General features: G+C 37.9%; 1 long non-coding RNA gene across 1 annotated transcript; it reads right to left on the reverse strand.

Moving 5' to 3' along the window:
* Positions 1–249: 249 nt before the first annotated feature.
* On the reverse strand, positions 250–2,912 carry LOC111023646 (uncharacterized). The gene is made up of 3 exons (XR_015788473.1): positions 1,960–2,912; positions 1,834–1,873; positions 250–691 (listed from the first exon to the last, which is right to left on the reverse strand). It is a non-coding gene; the product is annotated as an uncharacterized LOC111023646 (long non-coding RNA).
* Positions 2,913–9,029: the final 6,117 nt, after the last annotated feature.

The following is a 9,029-nucleotide window of genomic DNA, read 5'->3' on the forward strand; positions in this document are numbered from 1 at the left end:
TGTGAAGGTCCAAAAACAAGTTCAAGTTCCATTTAATATAGATAGGTACAAAGATGAGGTAACTTGCCCTATATTTTCAACATCCCAAATGGGAACCGTTACTACAACTACTTAAATTTTTTTTTTGTTTTACTCAATAATATAAACGTCCACAACAACCAAGACTAATCGAGAAATCCACCATGCTTCCGCTGCGATACTCTGATCTGAACACTTACAAAAGCTTGAACAAAACACACCAGACAACACTAAAGATCTAACCGAACCTTAAATTCTTTACGGTTAATAGTTTAATGACAACTCAACCTTATCCAAACTTCTAAATGAAACCTTTACTAACCATAAACTATCTACTAAACAAAATTTAACTTTTCAAACAGCAACAAAATGCTAACTTAACTTCAACATGAACAAATGTATTAATAGTTACCCTTAATAGATAACAACTTCATAGTTCAAATAGCTAAACTAATGTTCTCAAAAGAATTACGACTAACAACCTTAAAACATCCTGTAAACAGTAAACTTATACAACCCACCTATTAATCAAATAAAAACTCAAATAACATAAACAACTTCCCCTATCCTATTTAAAAATGAAAATAAAATGACACAACACTATATGGTTCTTCCAGTCAAGTCTCCTCCTCGCCATCACCATTCCTGAGAGTGACCCCGTTACCTACAAAACCTGGAGTGAAAGGAAGGGGTGAGTACAACCACGGTACCCAGTAAGTAGCTTTTACCTAAAGGGTCACGCACAAACAACATGCTTACACAACAACAAAAACATCATACTCATTAATATCATGCTTTAAATAAAACGGAATAGATTATGCAAATGCTTGACCTAACATGCAACCTACATGGCAGACCCAAGCCTCACATAAAAACTCACTAATTCTCTTTCTTCTTCCTCTAACATTTATTCCTTCGAGTCGTTTCAACCTCTGACCTTTGTACCCAGGGCCTCGACACTTCTCTACAACTCTCGGTGTTCGACCCTTGACCTTTGTACCCAAGGCCTCGAACTGTTGCGCCGACCCCAACCACGCATAGCCAAGACCTCAACACTTCTCTAAACTCATTAGTTCTCCTTCTTATTCCTCCAAGACTTATTCCTTCAAGTCGTATCGACTCCTGACCTTTGTACCCAGGGCCTCAACATTTCTCTATGGCACCTATCGTTCGATCCTTCACCTTTGTACCCAAGGCCTCGAACTGTTGCACCGACCCCAAACCACGAATAGCTAAGGCATCGATGACTTTGCAACATATTGGCCCTTGTTCTTTCCTCTCAAGGCACCAATACTTTCCTTCCTCTAAGACTCCTCGCATCGACCCTCGACCTTTGTACCCGAAGGCTCGACACTCATCTTTGTCCACAATTTGGCGTACCGACCCCCGACCTTTGTACCCGGAGCCTCGATACCCAACTAGTGACGTATCAGCCCCTAACCTTGATACTCACCCATTCACTTCATAATGTTTCATAAATCTCATCAAAGTTCTGCATGCTTTTAAGCCATGACCCATGCATCAAACGTGTCCCACAATAATTAAGCATGCTTCTTAAACCACAACCAACATGCCAACAATAGCATAATAATTTTCAACAACAGCATGCTTTATAGTGATTGTAGTCGTAACATAGCATAATCAAACAAGTATAAACAACTAGAATCAATCGTAGTCATCCATAACAACCAACATTCATAAAGAAACATCCAACAACAATATCCAACGAGCATTAAGAGATAAAGCACACAAATTAAAACATGCAATTCAAACATACGCACACAACAAACATCCCTCTAAGTAAGAACTACTTACTACAAGGTCCGAACGTGCTACTAAGCTCGCCGAAGCATTCCTAAATCCAAAAAAACCAAACTTGGGTTAGAGTTCATTTTAGAAATACTTAATTTGCATCGAGACTAAGTTTGGGTGATTCGTTACATATGAATCCATGCCGAAACACTCGGGTTATGGTTGGGTCACTTTCGAAAAGGTTCGGACTTCCAAAATCGAGTTCGAAAAGCTATAGACTTGCTGGTCTGATGCCAAAAAGTGATGGGTAATGCTGATTTTGGTTCGATTAGAGGTGGGTCAATGCTGAACCAATGGCGAAGAGAGTGGATATCACGAATCAAGCCCCGATTAGGTGTGGGTAGCCCGAAACTAGCTTCGAATGAGGGTGGGTGTCACGAAACTGATTTTGTTTCGGCGTGGGTAAGCACCAAACATCACCGGAAGATGGATTTCAAAATTTGTCCACGCGCCGGTGCTCCGAAGTCATTGCAGGTTTGAGCCAATTCACCGTTCAGCCACTGGGTCTCATTGAAACACTGCAGAAATCGTCGGGGAAGGGACATCGTGCACAGATTTGGGGTCGGGGAGACTGCTTGTGTGATACTCCCATCAGAACACAAAACCTGCTGCCACGTCACCTCCTCTTCAAGGCGATGCGTCGCCTTCACTGAAACTCAGTAGTAGACGTGTCGCTGCTCTATTAACAAGGAATTCCGCCACGGGTCTGGGCTCAAACCACCGTGGGTCGACGGATCTAGACGAGGAAAGGTTGTTGCCGATCATCGAACTCCATAAAGTTATGTCAATAGCGGGGGTGGAGGCTGAAAACTCGTGGGTTTCGTCGCACCGCCGCAAAGAGTGTTGGCTTTGTTGCTACGGCCATACGCTGCTGCCACTGACGCCATCCACTACCATTGCCAGTGAAGTCGACCACCGCCGCTGCCTCACCGGAGAACACAAATAAAGGGGGGGGGGTGTGCTGAAACAAATGGAGAAGATGGTGATGAATGGGTAGCTTATGATTTATTTTCTTATATTTTTTGTTTAGTTTTCTTTTCTCTTTTGTTTTATTTTACATTTCCTTTTTTTTATCAAACATTTTTCACTTATTTTGTTTTGAAAATTATATAAAGCCCAAAAATTAAACTTTAGTAACCAAACAAAAACTCACAACAACCAAAATAATAAAACAAATAACTCAACCTCTAAAATACAAGGGTTAAATCCAAAATGTAAAAATTAAATTTCCAAAAACCTTGGATTTAATAATTAATTAAAAAGCTCTTCTAAAGTTCGAAAACTTAATTTATCTTAATCCAAAATTATAACTCCGAGATTAGAAAATCCAAGAAATAAAATATCAGCTTGGGGAAAAAATTCAAGGGCCCAAATTAAGTCTAAAAATAAACGAGCCAAAGAACACGGTGATGGAAAAAATACATACATGCGCAGCGGAAGTGAGCAAGAATCGAAATAACAATCTAGATGCATAATACAACCTAGGATTAAACAGGCATGATCATACATTATGATGCTTAGAGATAAGTAGAGAAAAATACAAACCTTTGTAGCTTTTAAAAAATCTTCAAATAGCTCTAATGAAGGATCACCAAGAGATCTTCCTAGCTATTCTCAAGGTTTGGAATAGAGTGGTGGGACTCTTTTTGGAGAAGGAAAAAATTAGAGAAAAGTGGAGCTAAACGGAGTTATGTAAGCTTTTTGAAAACACATCAAATGGCCAAAGGTTCCAAGAGCTTTTGATGTTTGAACAAAAGCCTTCTTAAATAGGCAAATTACATGCAACTCTTGCATGTCAAAGTTCACCAAAAGCTTACAACACATATTTCACTCATGCATGGCATGACTAAGTGTCAAAATGCATGTCTAAGTTCACCAAAAGCTTACAACACACATTCCACTCATGCATGGCATGGCTAAGTGTCAAAATGCATGTCTAAGTTCACCAGAAGCTTACAACACACATTTCACTCATGCATGGCATGACTAAGTGTCAAAATGCATGTTTAAGTTCACAAAAAACTTACAACACACATTCCACTTATGCATGCATGGCTAAGTGTCAAAAAGTGGATTTTTGAGATTATTTAAATGTTCCACTCAACAAGTTAGTGGAATTTTCCACCAACTTGGTTAAAAACATTATTTTAATCTACTTTAGTCAACCTTCGACTTTCTCTGGTAAAAGTCAACTATTTGACTTTTTCCAAAATCCGATGTTTGATGAAATCCATGCCTCCGATTATGAATCCGCATTCATAATCTTAATATTTAAATCCTATTTAAATATTTTGTCCAAATTTTTCAAATTGATATCATATATCAATTACTTAATCATATCCCATATGATTAACCTAATTCGTACGATTTGAATTATTCCTTCAAATTATTCCAAGTTTATTCCTATATGAGCTAGCCAGGGGACCTTATGGACCTACAGATCATGAGCTCCAACGATCCGAGATTAACCGGTTATACTCTTTAACCTAGTTAACCAACAATCGTTAACTACGCGGTCACTCCACTAAAGCCCGTAGCTGCACTCTCCTCACTGTAGATATATTATGTCCATTTGATATAACCATGATCGGTAAGTCGACCCTTCACAGGTTGTTCGTAATTACAGCTGGGTCAAAATACCGTTTTACCCCTGTAATTACCTCTTGTTCCTTAAGTCCCACTAATCCTCTGATGAACAATGATTTGTAGTCCAACTATCAAATCAAAAAATCCTCTCAAACCTTTTGATGAGGGTGGCGCCAATTGTTCAAGACCTGGATTCAGCCCTTAAGAGAACAACCTCTCTACTATCCCAAAATTGGGTATAAGTGAATTCTTTCTTGCACCCTATGTCTCTAGCTATCTACCGGGTCTTACCCCTGAAATGGGAGGCTTATTGAGCCAACGCTGTTGAGCTGCTTTCACCCATGCAGATCTAAGGATAATCCCGAGTAAACAGAAGTTCATAGTTAGCTCAGGATTAAGATCGAGTTACCTAGGCCATCAAAGTTGAGATAATCAGTTTCAAACAGTAAACGGTGTTATAAAGTAAAAGTGACTATCTCATGGTCCGGTCTTATGCAAACTCTTTGCACGGGACACCCCCACTCGCATGTCTTCACATGAACGAATTAGGATCACATCGTTTGTACTAGCTACAAAGTGGGCCGCATCCATAGTGTCCCCAGAATAAGGCACCCAATGTTATTCCTATACTATAGACCATTTAGACAGTTAACTCAAACTTGATCCATATTTATGTCTCTTACATAGAGTTTGAGTCTTAGGTAACAGTCTAGGATCCTTTATTTTATTGAATTTAGATATAGTAAGAACATTTTATTGGATCAATAACTACTTATTGATTAAAACCTTCAATAACAACTTTATTGAATGATAAAAGTATATCTGTCATTTTCAAACTATGAGTTTTAGGACATAAAACCCAACACACGGGGCATTCCATAACTTGTCATGTTGTACCTATGCATACTAGTGATTTCTTGCTAGGGAGATCGTGACGATTTGACAAGAAGGTATGTTTTTATGGTTTCTTAATAAATATTCTTTTGAGCATCAAGGTAATAAAATCATACTTGTACCCCTTTTTCCAGAAGAAGTACATATTGATCCATTAAAATTTGGAAGAAAGGATGTTGGAGGCTGAAAAGAAAGAAGTTATTGAACTAAAAAAAAAAAAAAAAGAAAGAAAAGGCTTCTAAAAATAAAGAGAAAGTCGTGGCCTTCATGACTATAAGAGATCAAATAGAGCGAGCTCTATGTGCTACACAATTGCTTATTCTATGTCTACATGAAGGTAATGATCTTCTAACTCAAGAAAGAATAAATACTTTGCGTAGTACTTGTGTTGAGTTTATATAGAATATTGAGGATACACTACCCGAAGCCTTGCCAATGAGATTACCACCCTTGGAGAGGAGAGCTGAAGAAGAAGAACAACAACAATAAGGAAGTTCATTTGAGCCACCAATTCAACGACCCCAAACACCTAAAGAGGCTGAGCCACATGAGGAGAGTCAACATGAAAACCAAGTGGAGAATTTTTAGAAAGAAGAAAATGAAGTTCTTCAACTTCATCAAGGTAATATTCCTACTATGGATGCTTAGCATTGGACTAACTTGCTTCGTTTTTTAATGTAGGTAAACCACTTTATTCGAGGACAATTACAAATCAAGAAGGAGCAGATGATGTGATCAGAATTGACCCAAAGCTCCAAAACTCCACCTACCCCAACAAGGACAAAAGGCTTGATAAAATGACCCACAAAACAAAAGGAAATTCCATTCAACCTAACAACAAATTTTGGCCATTTTGAAGGCCAATGAAGAAATTATTAGGGTCAGGAGGAAGCAAGAATGGAGGAGAAGCCAAGCGAGTGGCCACACATACGCACACACAACCAAGCGCACGCCAATGCGTGCGCGCCCATGCAGCATGTGCCACACTACTGCGCCAACCTCCCAACGCGCCCTATGCACTGCGCATCCCAGCCACACTAACTTCACAGCGCGCCTCGCCTGCCCTCACATGCCTGCGCGCCCACACCTGCCCCGCATGTCCATGCGCGCACTGCCATCGCCCATGCCAACAAATAAAACTTTTCTATCACTAGCATTTTCAATGATGCAATTCTTTTTATCAAACACAACTCTAAATTCTTTATCATACAATTGACTAATACTAAGTAAGTCATGCTTTAAACCATCAACCAAAAGTACATCTTCAATCAAAATAGAAGATTCATTACCAACAGTAGTACTGATTGGAAATAGCTAAAAAACAATTAATTTTATCAAAGAAGAGCAACCTTGCTCTTATACTAATTGTTGGATCGGTATGGCAATCCTAGAGGTTTAATTAACAAAATATAAACTTTTTAATAAATGTGGCCAATTTAAACAAAAATAATACACTTTTTGAGATATGCAATTTTAACAAAGTAAGATAAAATAAATTCTAAGGCAAACAAGAGAAATTTAAAGCAAACAATAAAATTCTAAGATTAATTGCAAAAATAAAAAAGAGAGAAGGTTAGAGAAATTTGACACTGGGAATTTTTATAGTGGTTCGGTACAACTGTCCCACTCCACTTCCCAAGCACCTCTTGGGTTGTAAATTGAAATTCTGACTCTTTTCACGGTAGAAGTCAAACCGGTACATTGCTCTTCACAAGAGCAAAGACGATCCTCTCCACAGTGAGGATCACACTGTTACAATGAGTTGAAGATTTTGAAACACACACTTACAAACTCTCAAATAGAGTAAATATACAAATTTGAGCTTACAAAAATTTCAATCCTCACAACAATAAAATTTCTCTCACAAATAAGATGGAAAGAAAAATTGAGAACTTGGAGAGATTAGCAAAATGAGAATTTTGAAGTTATGGAGGATTGAGAATATGAGAATTGTTGTTTAATTTTGAATGAGAAGTTTAGTTTAAATAGAGGGAAGAAAATGGTAAAAAAAAAATCAAGTTTAATTTTGAACCATTAGATCTTAATAATTAAATTTTTTTTTAAATTAAGAATAATATATATATATATATAATAATGATAAAATAAAATAAAAAAAAAATATATATATATATATATATGTATGTATAATGAAGTGACAGAATTATATAATAATATATATATATATATTATATATATATATATATATATATATATATATATATATATAATATATATATATATATATATGTGTGTGAGAAAACGGTAAGATTTTCAATTTTTTTTTTCTTTTTTTTTAAACAAAGTTACCGTCGGTAACTTTTTTTTTTTAACTTTTTCTTTTCTATTTGAATATATACATATTTTAAAAAGAAGCTTGTCACTTGTCAGCTTACGAACTGTCCACGTCATCTTCTCGAATATTTTTCGTTCCAATTTGTTTCGATCGTAACTTCTCCGTTTGAGCTCCGATTTGGATGATCTAACAGTCGTTGGAATCGTTGTAACGAGCTCTACATTGTGGACACTTTAAAATACAAAAAATGTCAATAAATAAAATTAAGTTTGTTATCATCAAAACATTAATTAATTAATTAATTAAAATTAATTAATTTGAGATTAAGGTCAAAAAGCCAACAAACCCCGTGGCCGAGAACTTCTCTGTTGCTCCCCGACCCCCGCACAGCACGATCCGAGTCGACTTTGTCTCGGCCATGAATGCAGCATGAGACCCACTCCATTTAAGATCTCCTTAGTGCATAAGGATTCAACTTATGTAAATCCTAACGGGAATAAGATTCAACTAATGTAAAGCCAAAAGGGATTAGGGTTCAACTGATGTAAATCCTGAAGGGATTAGGATTCGACCTCTATAGGTACGAGAGTATGCTAAACCCTAAAGGTATGCCTAAAAACTCTACTCTTTATACTCGACTACTCCAATACTAACTTAAGTATCGGAGCCTGGGCGGCAAAAGCCACACCAGTCTTAGCGTTATTCTATTTTGCGGTCTCATCGATCCTGTTATTCTAGAAGATTGGTGCGAATTTGGCAAGATCCCAAGAGGCCAAATTCCAGCAAGAATTGGTGCCGTATGTGGGGAAGACTAGAGATTTCAGACTTATCGACATGAGTTCGAGAAGGAGTCCACAACATTCTGATGAAGAGTGACACCATTAGAGAAAAGTTAATAGGGGTACACCTCTGCCCGAGACAGCTGAATGAGAGATTGACCAACCAGTTATAGGACAGAAGGATACCAACTGACCAGATGTCGTATAGAAGGGTACCGACCGACCGGATCTTGGACAGAAGGATACTGGCCGACCAGTTCTCGGACAAAAAGATAAACCGATCAAAGTTCTTGATCAATAGGGTGACAGGATGGCCACCTTAGAGGGGAAGGTTGAGGGAATGCACTAGAACATGTCTCCGCTTCTTCAAAAACTCGAGCAACATGAAGTAGAACAACCAATGCTTGTTCACAATCCAGGGAAGGGTAAAGCTTTAATGATTGAAGGAGTGAGGGATACAACCAGCCATGCATGGAGCAAACTGAAGATAAGATTAAACGACAGATCTCGAACCAACGTATTCGGCCGGATAGGTCGGCAAGCAGTTGTACGATAATAGAGGTTTGTCGTGCCCAACAAAAGCAAGAGCAACCCAGTTTACCGAGTTGCCCTCGGGCATACTATTGTCGATAGAAGAAGGCCACTTG

Source organism: Momordica charantia (genome assembly GCF_013281855.1).
Source record: "Momordica charantia cultivar OHB3-1 chromosome 1 unlocalized genomic scaffold, Mcharantia_2.0 BLBB01000001.1, whole genome shotgun sequence".
In the NCBI taxonomy this organism is placed as follows: Eukaryota; Viridiplantae; Streptophyta; class Magnoliopsida; order Cucurbitales; family Cucurbitaceae; genus Momordica; species Momordica charantia.